Here is a 20,249-nt window from a genome sequence, read left to right on the forward strand (position 1 = left end):
CATTAGTTTCTAAATTGCTCTCCATCTCTGGATGCTTCTCTCTGGTTCTGTTCTCAGGGAAGCAAATCTGTCCTAGAGGGTCCACCCTCTAGGCGAGGAGCAGAGTTCAAGCCCAAGTCTCAGGTTTGAGCAGAAAAGTGTTGTTGACTCTTGGTTTTATAAAACTCAAAGTCCTGGAGACTCTTGGCCAAATCGTGTAGTAGGGAGTTTGTCTTTGACTTCACCTCCTGCTGTCTCCTGTCCAGCCTGCTCTCTTACCAAAGCTTTTGTCACTTACTACTACATCTGAGAAATCATTCATTCTGAAGGATTATGTCATGTGTTGCCTCTCTCAAGAGTACTTCTATTTTAAAAAAGAACTCTCAAGACAGTAATGCTTAAATCAAAGTACTTCATCTCTAGACTTCAGGGGAGCAGTGTTTGGCAGGGCAGGGAAGGCCTTAGGACTCTCTTTGGCCCCCTGGTGGCCATCACTTCTTAGTCAGTTCTCCGGATGTAGATGACACAGCATGACTCTCATTTTAAAAGACTTTTCTTTTTCTGAAGAGGAACAGAAAGGTGGAACTCCTGTAATTTGGTCAGAACAGAATGGGGAAGCTGTAAAAGCAGGTGGCCGAAAAGCCCAGGAAAATGTGTTCAAAAGCTGTTCTCACAGGCCCAGAGCTCATGCTCAGAGTTGGAGGGCCCCCGGAAAGCTAGAGGAGTAAAGGGTCACTCAGGGATTCTGAGACACAGTGGAAGCAACACCACACTGGCGTGAATGAAACCAGATTTCTGACGGCTGGGCTCTGCCACCTACCAGCTGAGCCCTGAGCAGTCCTTAACCTCTCCAGAACTCATTCTCTTCAATGAAAATACTCCAGGCAGGAAAAATACAGACTGAGATGTTGACAGTGGTCCACTTGGGGTGTGGGATTACAGGTGAAGTCTGTTTCTTCTTATTGCCTGTATCAGAGTTTAATTAGAGATGCATAACTACTAAGAATGACCTAGAATCAGTGGTTTATTATAAGGGATTTGAAGTTATGTAATTGTGGGCGCTGGTTAAATAGCTTATGTGCACTTGCTGCTTATGTTTCTCGCACTGGGCCTGAAGTCAGGAGGGTAGCAGCTAGGAAGAATGAAGAGACATGAAGTATGGGAGAATGAGGGCAAACTGGAACTTGCAAGAAAAATGTGGCACCCTGAAGGGTGAAGTGGAACCTGCATCTGTCTCCCACTGCCTCCACAACCTCCAACCTCAGTGATGTCAGTGACCTGCAAAAGGAGCTGGGACCTTTGGCATGGAGCTAAACACACATTTGGACCAGGAGTTGAACAAGTTGAAGGACAAGATGTGGTGGGAGCTATGAGTCCAGTCGCCTTCCCATGCCAACAGGTAAACCAGCAGATCTGAGACATGTATGAGTTGCAATGGTGCCTGCCTTTATGCAGACCTTCTGAACATAAACATGGCTGCTTCACTTCTGCAAGTCTTATGCAAACTTAGTTTTTTTTGAAGTTTACTTATTTATTTTGAGAGAGAAAGAGAGAAAAGAGAGAGACAGCATGAGTGGGGGAGGGTCAGAGAAAGAGGGAGATAGAGACTCTCAAGCAGGCTCTGCACTGTCAGCACAGTGGGGCTCCAACTCATGAAACCACTAGATCATGACCTGAGCCCAAACCAAGAGTCAGTCGCTTAATGGACTCAGCCACCCAAGCACCCTTTATGCAAATTTTCTTGTAGCTAAATCTAGCCTGGAATCAGATAGGGAAAAAAAATTCTGAAAAACGTAGTTCCAATTTAACTAAATTGATGTGTACAAAGCCACCACGATTCCTTTCTGTATTTGACATACCTTCTTCAATTAGCATGTATTACTTGAATAACCAGGAAAGCAAAACCTTAAAAAATTCCTAGAATATCCAAATGGCTAATAAATATATGAAAAATACTCCATTCACTAATCAACAGGAAAATGCAAATTAAGAGCACAACAGGATATCTGTTTACATCACACCAGAATGGCTAAAATAAAGAAGACAGACAACACCAAGTGTTGGTGAGGATATGGAGCAAACAGAACTCTCACACATTGCTTGTGGGAGTGTAAATTGGTTACAACCACCTTGGAAAAATGTCTGACAATATCTATCCAAGCTGAACATGTGCATACCCTATGACAGCAATTGCATTTCTAGAAAAACATGTTCACTAAAACATAATACAAGATTGCTCATAGTGACACTATTTGTAATAGCTAAAAACCAGAAACAATTCAAATGTCCACCAACAATAGAATGGATAAATAAATCATGGTGAATTCATATAAAGGAGTATTAGATAACAATGGGAATAAATAGTCTATAACTCTATACAATAGTAAAGATGAATATCATAAATATAATGTTAAGTGGAAGAAGCAAGACAAAAAAAGAATATATACTTACAATTCCATTTATGTCAAGTTCAAAAACAGGAGAAGTTAATATATGTTTTTAATTTATGAATAGGAATTACCCTTGAGAAACAAGTGACTGGAAGGTGTGCTAGTGACATTCTGTTTCTTCATTTAGGTTTTGGTTATATGAAGGTGTTTGCCATTTGAAAATTTATAGAACTGTATATTTATGATTTGTGCACTTTTCAGTGTATATGTTATACTTCCACAAAAAGCAGAAAGAAAAAGAAAAAATTAGTAATCCCTCATTTAGGAAACTCACAAATTATATCACAAATTGAGGTGATTCAAATGCAATAATGTGGATTACAGTGCTTGGATTACAGTTCTGAGGAATACATAGACACAGGAATAAGGACAGAGAATAGAATATTTAACCTAGGTTGGCTAAATATGATTCTTTTTAATCATAGTAAAATACGTATAACATAAAATTTACCCCTTTATGGCTTGGGGTATTTTTTAAGAGAATATGTGTGGTTGTATGTGTGGCAGGGGGAGGTAGTGGTTAGTGAGAAGTAAGAAGGAAAGACGGGTTTCCTGAGTCCCTGATTAGCTTCTGTCATACTTGCCTCAATTTGTTCTGCTTGCTCAGCTGAGGTCTCATGACCAAGCAGGGTAATTCACCGCCCCTTGAAGTCAGTCCCTTCATTGGCTGTGGGGGATTCTCCAGCCCCCTGAAGTCAGGCTAGAACTGATGACAGGAGCTCCTATGAACTCCAGAAGAGCCATTGAATCCCACTCTGTTCTCCTCACTACCCCCAACACACACATTTCACCTCACCTGTGACTATCTCTACCCCTGAAGCTCTTCTCTTCATCAGCAGTCATGAGAAAGACCAGGAGTACAAATTCAGCAAAGGTTTTAAAGGGCAGTCCCAGAACAGTAGTCATGGTGTCAATTTTGCTCTCCAGAGAGATGACATGTATGTATTTCCAGGCTCACTTGGGCAGTTGGTTCTTTATCTGGCTCCAGCACCAGCACCAGCACCATCTAGAGAGGGAAGGAATTCACAGCTATTTTTTTTTTTAAGAGGTGGGGAGGGTCAGAGAGAGAGAAGAAGAGAGAGAATCCCAAGCAATCTCTGCACTGTCGTCGCAGAGCCCAAAGTGGGGCTTGATCTCATGAATTGCAAGATCATGACCTGAGCTGAAATCAAGTGCCAGATGCTTAACTAACCAAGCCATCCAGGTGCCCTGAAACTCACAGCTCTAAAATACTTACATTGGAGTAGAGGCCAAGAATAACAGAAAATCCTGTTCCTGATAATACCACTGGAGAGAAACAACTGAGTGCCTGCTGTGTGCTTGGCATGATGCTTCCAGCAAGATACCCATGCCTCTTGGAAACCAGCAGAGGGCTCAGGACTCATCCAAGTGCTGGTTGTTTGAGCTAGAGCTTTTTAAGGGGAAGAGAAATCTGGATAAATTACAGTGGGTGACTCATTCTCCCTCTTCCTGGAAGCCCAATCAACCCAGATTTTATTCTACTAAAATCAGATTAAAATAAACACCACACACACTTATGTAAAGAGAGGTCTGGAAAGATAACACAGTAGTTACCTTTGAGTGGTGGACGAGGGTTGATATTTCCCTCTTCCTTGTACTTTTAAGGAAGCCTGTGCAATATTTAAGCACATGGCCTTAGGACAGAAAGCACTTGGGTTCAAATCTCAGCCATGTGACTTTGGGCAAGTTACTTCACCTGTATGAACTTTAATCTTATTATCTGTAAATGGGGATGATAATAAACCTACCTGAATAAAATGATGCACATTAAGTGTTTTCGTATAGTGTCTTACACAAAGAAAACACTCCATAAATGGGAGCTGTTATTGTCATATTTCCATATTTTTTGACATTTTTTTATCAAACACATTTTAAAAATTAAAAAAATAAAGATTTTTTTTTTTTTTTTTTTAAAGAAGAACAAGGACAGTCCTGAAAAGGAAGAGAGTTTGTAAGAAGACATGTGGAGACTTAGGAGGTGTGGGCAAAAGGAGGGAGTGGCTCAGCCATGGAGTGGGGGGTAGGGGTTGAATTGGACTATGAGCCTTTCTTTTTTGGCTTCCAGCTGAGGATCTATGTCTTTCTGCCCTGGGTTACTGCTCCCTGCACCCTAAGCTCAGACACAAGAGCAATTGCCCCAGTTAGCTCTACTCTGGAAACATCTCTGATACTAGAGAATCCTGGGGCACACTGGCTACTAGAGAGTTTCTTGCCATGATCTGGATACAGAGTGACCTGACCAGCTCAGCACAAGGCTCCTATCATTTCATTTCTTGTTCTCACATGCTGTGTCTGTGAGTACTGCTTTAAAAACCTCTAAAGGTTAGCCCTTTGAAATCACACCTCTTAGTCCCTGAGGCTGGCAAGGATTTTACTGGTTTTTAAGTGCTTATTTATTTATTTTGAGAGAGAAAGAGAGAGAGTGAGTGCGACAGCACAGGTGAGTGCACGAGAAGGGAGGAGGGGAGGGGAGAGAGAGAGAGAGGAGAGAGACAATCACAAGCAGACTCCTCAAGGTCAGCGTGGGCTCAAACTCACAAACTGTGAGATAATGACCTGAGCTGAAATCAAGAGTTGGACACATAACTGACTGAGCCACCTAGGCACTCCTACTTTACTTTTAATAAGACATTCACTGCTATGACATCATCAAAATAACTCTAGGAAAGGGACACAGTCCTTAGAGGAGGCATCCTCCCACCACTTTTCTGGGGTTGTTCCTTTTCCTTTAAGTGAATACTTGCTCTGCCTCTCCACGCCTGGCCTGGCATTCAGCACACACTGTGGGTTTTGCCTTTTGTCACACTGAGCACGCCTCCTGCAACCGTGGCTGGGGCACACATTCTCCCATATTTGGGAGTAAGCTGGAGACTTGGCGGCATGTGGGTTTCTGTTTAAAATTCCAAAGCCAGCGGGGCGTATATTATCCATTTCCTCAAATCCAACATGCTGTAAAGCATGAGTCAGAGTCGGATAAGCTTCTTCCCAGGGGAAGTTGTGTCAGTTGGTTAGTGAATGTAATTAAACAAGGATAATGTTCACTGGCATTAGCTGCAGATTAATGCAGAGAAAAACAAAATCTCCATCTTGAGTTTACAATCTTCCTGCCAAGATAGGACAACTTCCCCAAGTGTCACTGATCAGGGAAGGCAATCCAATCTTAATGTAATTTCAGGGGCATAGGAAGACCCCTCCATCAATTGTCTCCTTCCACATAAATAAATAATGTAGATATTAGGAACTTTTGGGCACTTGGGTGGCTCAGTCGGGTGAGCGTCTGACTCTTGATTTTGGCTCAGGTCATGGTCTCATGGTCATGGGATCAGGCCCACTTGGGGCACTGCAATAACATCGCAGAGGCTGCTTGGGATTCTCTCTCTCTCTCTCTCTCTCTCTCTCTCTCTTCCTTCCCCTGCTTGTGCGCTTGCATGTGCATGTGCACGCTCTCTCTCTCCCTTTCTCTCTCAAATTAAATAAACTAAAAAAAAGATATGAGGAACTTTGGAAGAGGGATGTATATTCGGATTATTTTTAAGTTATTTTGTGAGGAGGGTTACATGTTAGGAAATCTCAGTGAGGGTTATTTTATCTGATTTAATCCATCATCACGCAGGGCCAGGTGGTTGAAAGCAGACTCTGAGAGAATGGAATATAGGACAGATAAAATTTGATAAGCACTGGGAATGATATTCAGCTTATTGTGCTTTGCATACTAATGGGTCTTCTGGGAGGTCCCTCCAGGAAGCCAGGAAGCAACACCAAGGCCCTGGGCTCCAGAAGGGCTGAGGGTTTAAAGGTACCAGGAGGGAAGTTAGGGAACGAGGGGTGTGTCTAGAGGTCATTGGAAACCCATGGTTTCTGTTGCACGCTTTAGCCTAGACAAGCCCTTTCCACAATCATGGAAATCACAAAACAGAAAGTCAATTCTGGAAAGGTTATTGGAGGTCATTTAGTCCAACTCCTCTTCAAAGAAGAGCAAAATGAGGTCCACCCAGAGAGGTTAAGTAATTTGCCCAAGTTCACCCAGCAGCAGGGTTGAGACTTAGTCTCCTCTTTTCATCTTTCTACCAAGCTGCTCCAGGAACAGCAAGAGCTAACACTCAGGCCGACCTCATTGGCCCATCCCGAAAATATCCACTTAGTCCCACCTTTTCAAATATAACCTCTGCGTAGGAGAGAAGCAATGCTAAACCCCATCTGAGAAACTATAGTCTCCTGCCATTCAGCTCCCTCCTGGCTTCAACAGCAGTTTCAAAATGTATTTTTTCTTCATTCCAGTAAAAAGTGTGCTAAATTTCATATAACTGAGATACAAAGCTTATTGCTAACTAGAAGAGCTTCTGGGGTTAAAGCAAAAGGGTTTTGTGAATGTTCTTTCTTTTAACTATCTGATGAAGCATTCCCCACCCCATCCACATTCCCCCACCTTCCACTTGAGCAAAGTATTTAGAAATATACTTGATCTTTTTGTCATTTCTCTGTGTTTTAGTGTTTTCAAGTGCCCCTTCTGATGTAGGTCAAAGCATTTTGTTTTTTTTTAAATGTGAGATTGTATTCTTTCTGCCCAGATAGGATGGAAAGGACTTTTCCAAATAAGGAAGTTTTGCTGGAGTGTGTGGCTCAGGCAGCAGCAGTTGTTACCATCCTAACTTAGTCAGATACAGTAGGTCCTCTAAGCCAGGAAGACGAAGCATTTAAGGACTCATTAGCATTTTTGCACCATTGGGGGTCAGGGGGTGCTGCCAGCAGGTGGTTGTGGCAACCAGGGACGTGAAAAAAATTTGTAGAGAAGGCAAAGTTTGGTTTCGGCACACCTCTACTCTCCACATTCCCTACTTCCCAGCCCCAGAGTTCTGCAAGTATTTGTTCTCTCTTCAGGACAGAGAGTGGATGCTCTGGTTTTTTGGAATCAGATAGATATGAGTTAAAGTTCTCACATATAATTTGTGTGATTTTCAGTAAGTTACTTAACTTTTTTTTTTTTTTAGCCCTTTTCCTTTCTTTTAAAGTAAAAATGGGGGCAACTGGGTAGCTCAGTCAGTTAACCGTCTGACTTCGGCTCAGGTCATGATCTCCTGGTTCCTGAGTTCGAGCCCTGTGTCGGTCTCTGTGCTGATGGCTTGGAGTCTGGAGCCTGTTTGGGATTTTGTGTCTCCCTCTCTCTCTGCCCTTCTCCCACTCATGCTCTTACTCTCTCTCTCTCTCAAAAGTAAATAAACATTAAAAATTTTTAAAGGAAAATGATAGTACTTATCTCATGGCATTTTTATGAGCAGTAAATAACCTACTAAATGTAATATATGTAGTGTGTCCCAATTCCCCTTTTTAGGCTCTAAAATTACTTGTTTTCTACCTTTTTTAAAGTACCTCCTCTACTACCAGAACATCTTAGTCTGTACTTAACCAGGGGTTAAGAGGAAAGTGTGATTATTAAAGTAATTTGTGCTAAGGTGTGAGTGACTACAATAAAAAATTTATTAGCCCATATGAATTTCTGACTTCTGAAACAAGATATGTTGTTGTAAGCAAAATGAAGAATTTCCTTGCAATAATGAAGACATATTTTCTTTTGTAATGCTCCTTAATTTATGCAACTATGCCTTGCTCCACGTGCCCCTAAAGTCTACTCAGCCTTTTAGGGTGAGAAGAGTCAAGTGCTCCTTAAGAGTCTATATGGTTCTGGAAACTTGATAAACAGGATCTTTTTTTTCCCTAGAGAGAAGAATGCTAATCATCGTATTTTCAAAAATGTTGAAAAGCACATACTTTTTTAGATTGTTAAGTTCAGATCATAATGTAGTGAAAGTCTTTGACAGAAGTTTCTTATCTGAACAGCAAGGGCCTGTTTCCAGGACCATACCCAAATGGAACAACAATTAACCCAAGACCAAGTAGATCTTAAGAGAGCCTTGATGTAAATCTGGCAGTTTCTCAAAAGGTTAAACACATGGACCAGTAATTCCACTCTTACGCATACACCCAAGAGAAATGAAGACATATGTTTACACTAAAACTTGCACATGAATGTGCATAGCAACATTATTCATGATAGCTAAGAAGTAGAAACAACTCAAATGCTCATTAATTAATGAATGGATAAAGAAAATGTGGCACATCCATACAATGGAGTATTATTCAGCCATTAAAAGAAAGGAAGTACTGATACACACTGCAACATGAACTTTGAAAACATTATGATAAATGAAAAAGTCTGACACAAAAGGCCACATATTATATGCTGCCATTTAAGTGAAATTTCCAGAATAGGCAAATTCAAGGCGACAGAAAATAGATTAGTAGTTGCCTAGGGCTGGGGTGAATAGGGGAATGTTTGTTTGTTTGTTTGTTTGTTTGTTTTGTTTCTGTGATTCTTTTAATTATTTTAACAGTTTTAATGTTTATTTATTTTTGAGAGAGACCTAGAGACAGAGCATTAGCAGGGGAAGCAGAGCGGTAGAGAGAGAGGAAGACAGAGAATCCAAAGCAGGCTCCAGGCTCTGAGCTGTCAACACAGAGCCCAACGCAGGGCTTGAACTCATGAACCACGAGATCATGACCTGAGCTGAAGTAGATGCCTAACCGACTGAGCCACCCAGGCACCCCAATTTTCACGATTTTAGATGCTGGAAAATTCTATATCTTCTCAATTTCAATCCTTTTTGTTATAAAATATAAATTTCCCAAATTAAAAAATAGGAGTCCTTAAAAATATTCTTTGCACAATTTGAGATAGGACAAAACACAATTATAGAATTTAAAAATTAGAACACTATGCACAGTTTGAGCTTTCCTTTTAATCTGTCCTTTTTGCTTTAGTAGGATAAATTTAAATACTTTTTTTGGTGAGCTTTGTTGTCACTATGTGGAAAGGGGAGTTTTGTTACTGGGCATGGGGTTTATATTTGGGGTGATGAAAATGTTCTAAAATTCATTTTGGTGATAATTGCACAACTCTGTGAATATATTAAAAATCAATGAGGGGCGCTGGGTGGCTCAGTTGGTTAAGCATTGACTCTTGATTTCGGGTCAGGTCATGATCTCAGGGTCATGAGATCGAGCCCCACGTTGGGCTCTGCACTGGGTGTGGAGTCTGCTTAAGATTCTCTCTGTTCCTTTCCCTCTCACAAGCCCCTCCCCAGCTTATGCACACACACACACACACACTCAAAAAACCCAAAACAAACCAATAAGTTTTACACTTTAAATGGGTAAATTGTGTAGTATATAAACTATACCTCAATAAAGCTGTTACACACACACACACACACACACACACACACACACACACAGAAAGATAGCCTTGAGAAAAGTACTTGTTACCTTGTAGGTACTTACAGCTTGGCTGGTGAAAGGCTATAGGACTCCTGAGGTCTGGAAAATGGCTCTGGTATCCATTTGGATATGCTAGTGAGTGGCCACTTGTTTGAATCCAAGCATGGGTGGGAGGAGCCAGGGTGAGAACCTCATAAGCTCCTCATTCTGCATTCCAGTTCTTCTGACCAGAAACACAAATAAAGCAATAAAAAACAGGACAGAAAATGGCTTCTAGAATACATTTTAACAGTTATTTGTAGTATTGCTGCTGTTTTCTCTTAAAAATCAAATTTCTCTTTAAGGCCTATAAATAGAACAAAGCTTATTAAAGGGATATCATTATTTAAGATTGGAGTCGCAAGAGAAATCATATAATTACTAATTCCACAGGCAATGAATTAAAATGGAATGCTCCAATCTACCAAAGGGAGACGAGACAGGATCTTGGAAAAGATGCTAGATTATTAACAGAGTTCTTTCACTCTAAAACAAAAAGCCTTAGGGGTCAACATGAAATTTAGTTGGAATTGCTTTGCTTCAAAGATCCGAATGACCAGTAGAATACTAAGGAACTCCTTGTAGATTAGGAAATTCAATGTCATTAGTAGTTGTTTTAGGAACAATTTTGGTAAAAAAGGTACCACAACTTCATGAATTTTTGTGCCCGGGAGAGTGCCCCTCCTTGATTTATAGAATGGAAAAGAATAACTAAAGCACAATTCAGACCTTAAGTGAGCAGTCTCCGTTTCCTCTGAAACACCAAGAAAGCAGGGCAAAATTCCTATTTTGCAGCTTAACGCATGACTTGATAATTTAAGAATGCATTTGTATTAGTAAACGCTCAAAATTAAGGTTGACTTCACACATTTAAAAATTGTTTTTACAATTTCAAAAATGGGGTGCCTGGGTTGTTCTGTTGGTTAAGTGTCTGACTTCAGCTCAGGTCATGATCTCACGGTTCGTGAATTTGAGCCCCACGTTGGGCTTTGCGCTGACAGCTCAGAGCCTAGAGCCTGCTTCGGATTCTGGGTCTCCTCTCTCTGCCCCTCCCCTGTTCCTTCATGCTGTCTCTCTCTCTCAAAAATAAATAAATATTTTAAGAAGTTAAAAAAAAATAAATAAAAAATTTCAAAAGCAATGCATTTTCACTATAAAAATGTAACTATGCAGGGTTGCCTGGGTGGCTCAGTTGGTTAAGCATCCCACTTTTGGTTTCAGCTCAGGTCATGACTTATTGGTTGGTGGGTTGGAGCCCTGTGTCTGATGCCACAGCACAGAACCTGCTTGGGATTCTCCCTCCCTCTCTCTGCCCCTCTGTTGCTTGCCCACACACCTGTGCACATACACACACACAAGCACACGGGTGCTCTCTCTCTCTCTCTCTCTGTCTCAAAATAAATAAATAAATAATTTTTAAAGGCAATAATGTAGCAGTATATAAATTATTATTAATAATTACTAACAATTAATACATATTTACAAAGTGCCTAGCATTAGGTTTGGAGGCATCTGATTTAACCATCACAATCATCTAATAAGATAGTTATTATTATATTTTCCTCCACTTTGCAGATAAAAAAGCTGAAGCTCACAGAAGTTAAGTAACTTGCCTAAGGTCATACATCTTGTGAATGGTAGAATCAGGATTTTAAACAACGCAGTTACGTTTCAACATCTAAGCTCTTAAATGGGTGGCTCAGTTGGTTGAGCATCTGACTCTTTTTTTTTTTTTTCCTTAACGTTTATTTATTTTTGAGACAGAGAGAGACAGAGCATGAACGGAGGAGGGTCAGAGAGAGAGGGAGATACAGAATCTGAAACAGGCTCCAGGCTCTGAGCTGTCAGTGCAGAGCCCGACACGGGGCTCGAACTCACAGACTGCGAGATCATGACCGAGCTAAAGTAGGACTCCCAACCGACTGAGCCACCTAGGTGCCCCGAGCATCTGACTTGATTTGGGCTCAGGTCATGATCCCAGGATTGTGGGATGTGTTACATGCTCAGTGTGGAGCTTGTTGAAGATTTTCCTTTTCCCTCTGCCACTCTCCCCCACTGGTGCACACAAGTGCTCTCTCTTGCTCGCTCTCTCTCTCTCAAAAACAAACAGAAAAATCAAATTCATTTACCCTTTTTTATTTCTAAAATAGTTTTTTATTTATTTTATTTTTTAAATTTAAGTTAATATTTATTTATTTACTTATTTTCATATTTAATTAATTAATTAATTAATTTACATCCAAGTTAGTTAGCATATAGTGCAACAATGATTTCAGGAGTAGATTCCTTAATGTCCCTTACCCATTTAGCCCATCTCCCCTCCCACAACCCCTCCAGCAACCCTCAGTTTATTCTCCATGTTTAAGAGTCTCATATTTTGTCCCCCTTCTTGTTTTGTATTATTTTTGCTTCTCTTCCCTTGTGTTCATCTGTTTTGTCTCTTAAAGTCCTCATATGAGTGAAGTCATATGATTTTTGTCTTTCTCTGACTCATTAATTTCACTTAGTATAACACTCTCCAGTTCCATCCACGTAGTTGCAAATGGCAAGATTTCATTCTTTTTGATTGCTGAGTAATACTCCATTGTATATACATACCACATCTTCTTTATCCATTCATCCATTGGTGGACATTTGGGCTCTTTCCATACTTTGGCTATTGTGGATAGTGCTGCCATAAACATGGTGGTGCATGTGTCCCTTCGAAACCGCACACCTGTATCCCTTGTATAAATACCTAGTAGTGCAATTGCTGGGTCGTAAGGTAGTTCTATTTTTAGTTTTTTGAGGAACCTCCATACTGTTTTCCAGAGTGGCTGCACCAGTTTGCATTCCCACAAGCAGCGCAAAAGGGTTCCTCTTTTTCCGCATCCTCACCAACATCTGTTGTTGCCTTAGTTGTTAATGTTAGCCATTCTGACATGTGTGAGGTGGTATCTCATTGTGGTTTTGATTTGTATTTCCCTGATAATGAGTGATGTTGAGCATTTTTTCATGTGTTGGTTGGCCATCTGGATGTCTTCTTTGGAGGGGTGTCTATTCATGTCTTTTGCCCATTTCTTCACTGGATTGTTTTTTGGGTGTTGTGTTTGCTAAGTTCCTCATAGATTTTGGATACTAACCCTTTATCTGATATGTTGTTTGCAAATATCTTCTCCCATTCCATCAGTTGGCTTTTAGTTTTACTGATTGTTTCCTTCACTCTGCAGAAGATTTTTATTTTGTTGAGGTCCCAATAGTTCATTTTTGCTTTTGTTTCCCTTGCCTCCAGGGATGTGTTGAGTAAGAAGTTACTTAGGCCGAGGTCAGAGAGGTTTTTGTCTGCTTTCTCCTTGAGGATTTTGATGGCTTCCTGTCTTATGTTTAGGTCTTTCATCCATTTTGAGTTTTTTTTTTATTTAAAAAAATTTTTTTAAACGTTTTATTTATTTTTGAGACAGGGAGAGACAGAGCATGAACAGGGGAGGATCAGAGAGAGGGAGACACAGAATCTGAAACAGGCTCCAGGCTCTGAGCTGTCAGCACAGAGCCCGACGTGGGGCTCAAACTCACAGACTGAGAGATCATGACCTGAGCTGAAGTTGGCCGCTTAACCAGCTGAGCCACCCAGGCGCCCCATTTTGAGTTTATCTTTGTGCATGGTGTGAGAAAGTGGTCCAGGTTCATTTTTCTGCATGTCTCTGTCCAGTTTTCCCAACAGCATTTGCTGAAGAGACTGTCTTTGTTTCATTGGATATTCTTTCCTGCTTTGTCAAAGATTAGTTGGCCATTATGTTTGTAGGTCCATTTCAGGGTTTTCTATTCTGTTCCATTGATCTATGTGTCTGTTTTTGTGCCAGTACCATACTGCCTAGATGATTACAGCTTTGTAATACATCTTGAAGTCCAGAATTGTGATGCTTCCATATTTGGTTTTCTTTTTCAAGATTTCTTTGACTATTTGGGGGTCTTTTGGTCCATAAAAATTTTAGGATTGTTTGTTCTAGCTCTCTGAAGAATGCTGGTGATATTTTGACAGGGATTGCAAATTCCTTTACCCTTAAAGTAAAGGTCCCATCAACTTCTCTAATCATCTTCTTCCAAATTAACTATTATTTACTGTTAACTGGGGATTAGAAAGATAAAGTTTAATAACTGGAAAATAACCTTTAGCTTTCTCATAAAAATATCAATGAATCAGATATATTATAGAATACATAAAATTAATTAAATGTAGAAATGTAATTAAATATAATTAATTATACAAAATTAATAAATATATAGAATTAATATATTATAAAATATATTTAAATATTCATGGACCAGATATCAACCCAAGAGAAATGAATACTCATGTCCATATAAAAGCATGTATTTGAAGGGCGCTTGCCACTTTTAGTCAACTAACTTGAACAATGGAAACCTGAGTATGGTAGAAGGGCCCACAGAGACTCCCTACTGAATACAAACAGGCCCATTAGGCCACCCACCTCACAATATCCATAAGGCCTAGCTGACCAATGAGTTACTTATACCTGGACATAGGTTCCAAAAAAGGAAAATTCCCATACCTTCTCACCTTCCCCCTTAAATACAGCTTCCCCGCCCCCCACCTGCTGCCTCCTGGCAGGCATCTCTCCTTTGCTGTCCTGCCCATTGCTCCCTTGTGGTATAGTCAATAAACTTCTCTCTCTTTTGTTCTGCATTGGGGGAATTCTTTCACCAGCCTCTGATCAGGTCATCCCACAGAGATCATATGGAGAAGTGACTTAGAGACCAGGTAGAAAGGGAGAAACCCTGAGACTGCATGGGCAAAGAGGCCCCAGCCATCTCAGTGGCCTATTTCAGCCCTCTCCCTCTTCTAATCAACCTCAGCAAAGTTCCAAACATGTGAGTGTGCCATCTTGGATGTTCAGCCTAGGGGACACCCAAATGACTGCAGCTTCATCTGCCATCACAAGGAGCAGAACTCCCAACTGAGGCCAATCAATCCACAGAATCACGACAGATAATACAATAAAGCCACTGAATTTTGGAGTGGTTTTATTATGCAGCCATAAATAATTGAAATGAAACATTTTGTTTTCTATTCCTCCAATCTTTTGGAGGTGTTGATGGGCTTTGCTATTCTTAGAGTTATTTGGGGGAAGAAAATGCCATTGTCTGTTTTTCTTTCTTTCTTTCTTTCTTTCTTTCTTTCTTTCTTTCTTTCTTTCTTTCTTTCTTTCGAAGCATGCATGCAAGTGGAGGGGGGCAGAGAGAGAGAGAGAATCCCAAGCAGGCTCTGCACTGTCACCACGGAGCCTGATGTGGGGCCTGAACTCACGAACCTTGAGGTCATGACCCGAGCCGAAATCAAGAGTTGGGTGCTTAACCAACTGAGTCACCCAGGTGTCCCTATTGTTTTTCATTTTTAATTTTTTTAAGTTTATCTATTTATTTTGAGAGAGAGAGAGAGAGAGAGCAGGGAGGGGCAGAGAGAGAGAGAGAGAGAGAGAGAGAGAGAATCCCAAGCAGACTCTGCACCATCACCACAGAGCCTGATGTGGGGCTTGAACTCATGAACCTTCAGGTCATGACCTGAGCTGAAATCAAGAGTCGGACGCTTAACCAACTGAGCCACCCAGGTGCCCTTTGTTTTTAATTTTTAAAACTTTATTTGGCAATAATTTCAAATCTACAAAAAAAGTTGCAAAGTAGTACACAGAGCTTCCGTATACCTTCCATCTTGATCCTCTACTTATTTCTCAATTATTTGAGAGTAAGTTGTAGACACAATGCCCCATTACCTTTAATATTCTAATTTGTATTTCTTGAGTGCAAGGATTCAGTATAACAATCAAAATCAGGAAATTAATGTTGATCCAATAATATCCAATCTATATACCCTACTCAAATCTTATGGTCTCAATAATGTCCCTTTTAGGTTCAGGATTCAGTTTACAATCATATATTGCGTTTAGTTGTGTCTCTTTAGTCTTCTTCAGTCTGGAACAGTTTCTCAATGTTTAATGATCTTTCATGATCTTGATAGTTTTGGAGAGCCCAAACCAATTGCTTTTGAGAATGTTTCTCAATTATGGGGAGTTGTCTGATGTTTCTTTATAATTTATGCATTTTGGCAGGAATCTTACAGAAGTGATGCTGTGCTAGTCTCCAGGAATCATACGAGGAGGCACATGATGTCAATTTGTTCCATTAATGATGATGTCAACTTTTATTACTTAGTTAAGATTGTGTCTGCCAAGTTCTCTATTATAACATAATAAATTATTATTTTATAGCAAGACTCTTTGAGATCATTTGACTATCTTGTTTCTTAGCAAATTTTCACCAGTTTACCATCAGTTAATGATTCTAGCCTGAATAAATTATTATTCTGATGATTATGAAATGGGAATTTTCTAATCTTGTCATTCATTCTAGATTAGGTAGCATAGAGCTTTCCTTTCTCTCCAATTAATTAATCAATTAATTAATGTCAGTATGAACTTAGGATTTGTCTTTTACTCACAGGGTTACAATCTGTTATTATTATTTATTTTGATACTCAATTTGTCCCAGACTTACCAGCGGAAGCCACCTCAAGCTGGTTACTGTGTATTATACACATGCCCCCATAATTTTTCAAGCATTTGTTTTTAACCTTCTGGTGTCATAAAATGTTCCAAATACATACATCTTACATTTTCCTTGCTCTAGTCCTAGAGTCATATTGTGGCAAGGAGACCTGGTTCTTTTTAGCAGATAATGTTATCTAGAAAAAAAAAGATCTAAATCGGTTCATTGTTATCAGAATGCCATTGCTTCTAGACCCTCTTAGTGAACAGAGCTAGAACACACACACACACACACACACACACACGCTTATATTTGTCTATCTAATCAGGCCATAAGACTGATATCTCCAGTTCCTTTGCAACACTCCAGGATATATTCTGGACTTCCTAATTTCCATAGTTGTAACTCCTTTCTCTGATAGTGAGAAATCTGTATTTATTTATTTGTCTAACCCTGGACATGCCAACTTCCATCCTTTACTGGGTACCAGTGGAAAGCTCAGCCCTAATGAAGGGAAAGAGGAAGAGAAAAGAAAAGTCCTTTTTTTTTTTTCTATGTGTCAGAAACTTGAGCAACATATAGCAGACATTTATGTATATTTAACTTTTGACCAAGCAGTACACAGACCATTCACGTTTTTAAATAACACAAAGGACAAGCAGGTTTGCTTAAAGATCCATATATTATCATTAGCAAAGGTTTTGGCAAACTAGATTTTCAGTGGCATCTCAAAAAGCAACAAAAGATACTAGATTGTGAACCAGAAGGAACTTGGTTTAATTTCTGTCTATAAGAGTCAGTGAAGCAACCGTTGGTAAATTTCTTAATTTCTCTGAAATGCAGTTTCCTCTTCTTAAAATGGAGATAAATGAAAGACATTATTCTGTTTAGGATAAATGAGATAAAATATATGCAGTGGCTTGCCTTGGTAGAAACTGGATCTTGAGCTTTTTTTTTTTAAGCCAAATAAAAACTGTTACTTAAAAATTATAAGCAGTTCCTTCTTGCTAACAAGTGAAGATTTGGATACATATTGAAAGTTGGCCCCCCCTCTGTTCTGGAAAAGCCGTGACTGTTTTAAAATTATGCAAACAAGTACACAGTATCCACCCTTTGTTCTTAGGAGAATATTGAATAAAATGTAGTGGTTTTCAATCAGGAAGTTATGTGTTTGATCATGTAAATTGGGTGTATCTTTAGTGTCCTTGAAGGGGAAACTGTTCTTTCTTCCATGAATCTAGGCTGCCCTATGCCTATAATTGTTACTCATTCTTGGGTAATAGTGTAAAATTTTTTATTTGTTTGTTTGTTTTTTAGGAAGGAACGCTGAGGACTGCAGGAGAGACCACAGACATGAACTTCACCTCACGTTGGAGGAATGACTGTACACAATGATAGCTCTGGGCTATTATTGCCCTTCACATTATAATTTTTAAGACTGAATAAACCAGAATATATTGATACTGATCTGTTAGTTCAGGTCCATTGAAAAGCAAATCAAGATGCTATTAAATGTGCAACAAATTTATTAGGGAAAATGCTTGTGAGACAAATGGAGAGACAACAAAGAGAGTTTGGACAGTTATTTTCCAGACTATGGATGAAAAAGTAAAGTAATTCAGACTACAGAGGGTGGAGAATGAAGCAGGTGCCCAGGAGAACAAGGGGCTCCAGAAGAAGGCACAGAGAAGATACCTGCTATTGTACTTGACTACTCCTGGATCCCTTTTGTTCTGTGTCTTATGAGGCTGGGCTGCACATCTTATCCTTGGATTGTGTCAGATACTCTACTATCTATGCAAAACATGGCTTTTTTGTTCAAGTCTTTTAAAAATATTTTTAAAGTTTATTTATTTTGAGAGAGGGAGAGAGCACAAGTGGGGGGGGGTAGAGAGATTAGAGAGAGAGAATCACAAGCAGGATTCACACTGTCAGCATAGAGCTCGGCACAGGGCTTGAATTCACGACCATGAGATCATGACCTGAGACGAAATGAGGAGTCAGCCACTTAACCGACTGAGCCACCCAGGCATCCCTGTTCAAGTTTTGATTCACATTGACCTGCCTGTACTCCTAGCAAAACTTTTCCAACTCTGGGACACTATGGACTCTGGGTTCCTCCTCCCTGGCAATGAGCCAGAGCAATTGTAAAGCTCCCACTTCTTGTTTCTCTTCTTTTAGGTGTTACTACCATGCACTGCCTATTGGCTAATGTTTGAAAATGATTGTTTCAAATGTTTTGTGTGGTTTTTCTTTAGTTTTTAGGTAAGAGGGTAAATCTGGTCCCTGTTACTCTGTCTTGGCCAAACTTGGAAGTTAACTTCCTATTTGCTTATGCCAGTCTTAGGGTTCTATTATTTGTAGCTAAAAGCATTCTTAATGGATACATGCCTCGTTGAAATCTTTCAGGTGACTAATTTATATTCTGACTAAAATATAATCTTTACTGTATATCAAACAAAGAGTAAAATGATATTAAGTGGTGACATACTAAGGTAATTATCATTAAAAAAGAGATGACTATCAACATCACTAAATTGATATATTGAAGGTTGTAGCTAATGCAATAAGATAAGAAAATAAGATGGAAATGCAAGCTGGTGCAGCCGCTCTGGAAAACAGTATGGAGGTTCCTCAAAAAACTAAAAATAGAACTACCTTACGACCCAGCAATTGCACTACTAGGTATTTATCCAAGGGATACGGGTGTGCTGTTTCGAAGGGACACTTTCACCCCCATGTTTATGGCAGCACTATCAACAATAGCCAAAGTATGGAAAGAGCCCAAATGTCCATCGATGGATGAATGGATAAAGAAGATGTGGTGTGTATATATACAATGAAGTATTACTTGGCAATCAAAAAGAATGAAATCTTGCCATTTGCACCTATGTGGATAGAACTAGAGGGTATTATGCTAAGTGATATTAGCCAGTCAGAGATAGACAAATAGCATATGACTTCACTCATATGAGGAATTTAAGAGACAAAACAGATGAACATAAGGGAAGGGAAGCAAAAATCATATAAAAACAAGGATGGGGACAAAACATAAGAGACTCATAAATATGGAGAACAAACAGAGGGTTACTGGAGGGGGTGTGGAAGGGGGTATGGGCTAAATGGGTAAGGGGCGTTAAGGAATATACTCCTGAAATCATTGTTGCACTATATGCTAACTAATTCGGATGTAAATTTAAAAAAACATAAAATTTTTAAAAAGATAAGAAAATAAGATATACAGGAATAAATATTGCAAATAAAGTGGCAACATGAATTTGATTTTTCAGATGATATGATTACATAACAGGAAAACCCAAGAGACTATCAAAAATACATCTTATTCACAGCCAATAAGAGACTTTATCTTATGGTAAATTTAAAAATAGCCTTTCTTTAAATTATAAATAATTTCCTAGAAAGGGTAATTTCAAAAGTTATTCCAGTTATCAACAAACTATGAATACCTAGAAATAAATTTAGTAAGATAATACCTCTCTGTGTGAAAAAAGCAATACATTTTATTGAAGGAATACAACACAAAACTTTCATAATTATCATATACAAAATCCTTATTTGCAAATACCATTTCCAAACATTTCTGAGGGTGGGGACTTGAAGATTTTCTCTCAAAGTCTTCCCTACCATTTTAGATCAGCTAAAGTTTGATAATGATCAAATAATTAGAAACTTCTGCCTGAGTTTCCTAGATTTTGCTTTGGTGCCCAGCCTAATGGTGTTCAAGCTGCTGTCCTTATTAGTGGCTTTTTGCACATTTGAATGATGTCTGTTATTGATTGGCAAAATGCTGAATTGCCAAATACTGTACAGTGTTATATATTATGTGTGTATGTTAATACATACAGTTAACAGCTTAGTTGGCGAAGATGTGGATAAGATAGAAATTTGAAGAAGATAGCAAAGAACTCTTAAACGGTCTTAGCTGAA

General features: G+C 39.4%; 1 long non-coding RNA gene across 1 annotated transcript in view; it reads right to left on the reverse strand.

Annotated features, from left to right (window-relative positions):
- Positions 1-12,008: 12,008 nt before the first annotated feature.
- LOC131493716 (uncharacterized) overlaps positions 12,009-20,249 on the reverse strand; it is a 65,500-nt gene continuing 57,259 nt past the window's right edge. Inside the window, exon 4 of the long non-coding RNA XR_009252810.1 lies at positions 12,009-13,866. This is a non-coding gene — a long non-coding RNA (uncharacterized LOC131493716). The remainder of the gene's footprint in view (positions 13,867-20,249) is intronic.

The sequence above is a fragment of the Neofelis nebulosa genome, chromosome 13, assembly GCF_028018385.1.
Source record: "Neofelis nebulosa isolate mNeoNeb1 chromosome 13, mNeoNeb1.pri, whole genome shotgun sequence".
NCBI classification, from domain to species: domain Eukaryota; kingdom Metazoa; phylum Chordata; class Mammalia; order Carnivora; family Felidae; genus Neofelis; species Neofelis nebulosa.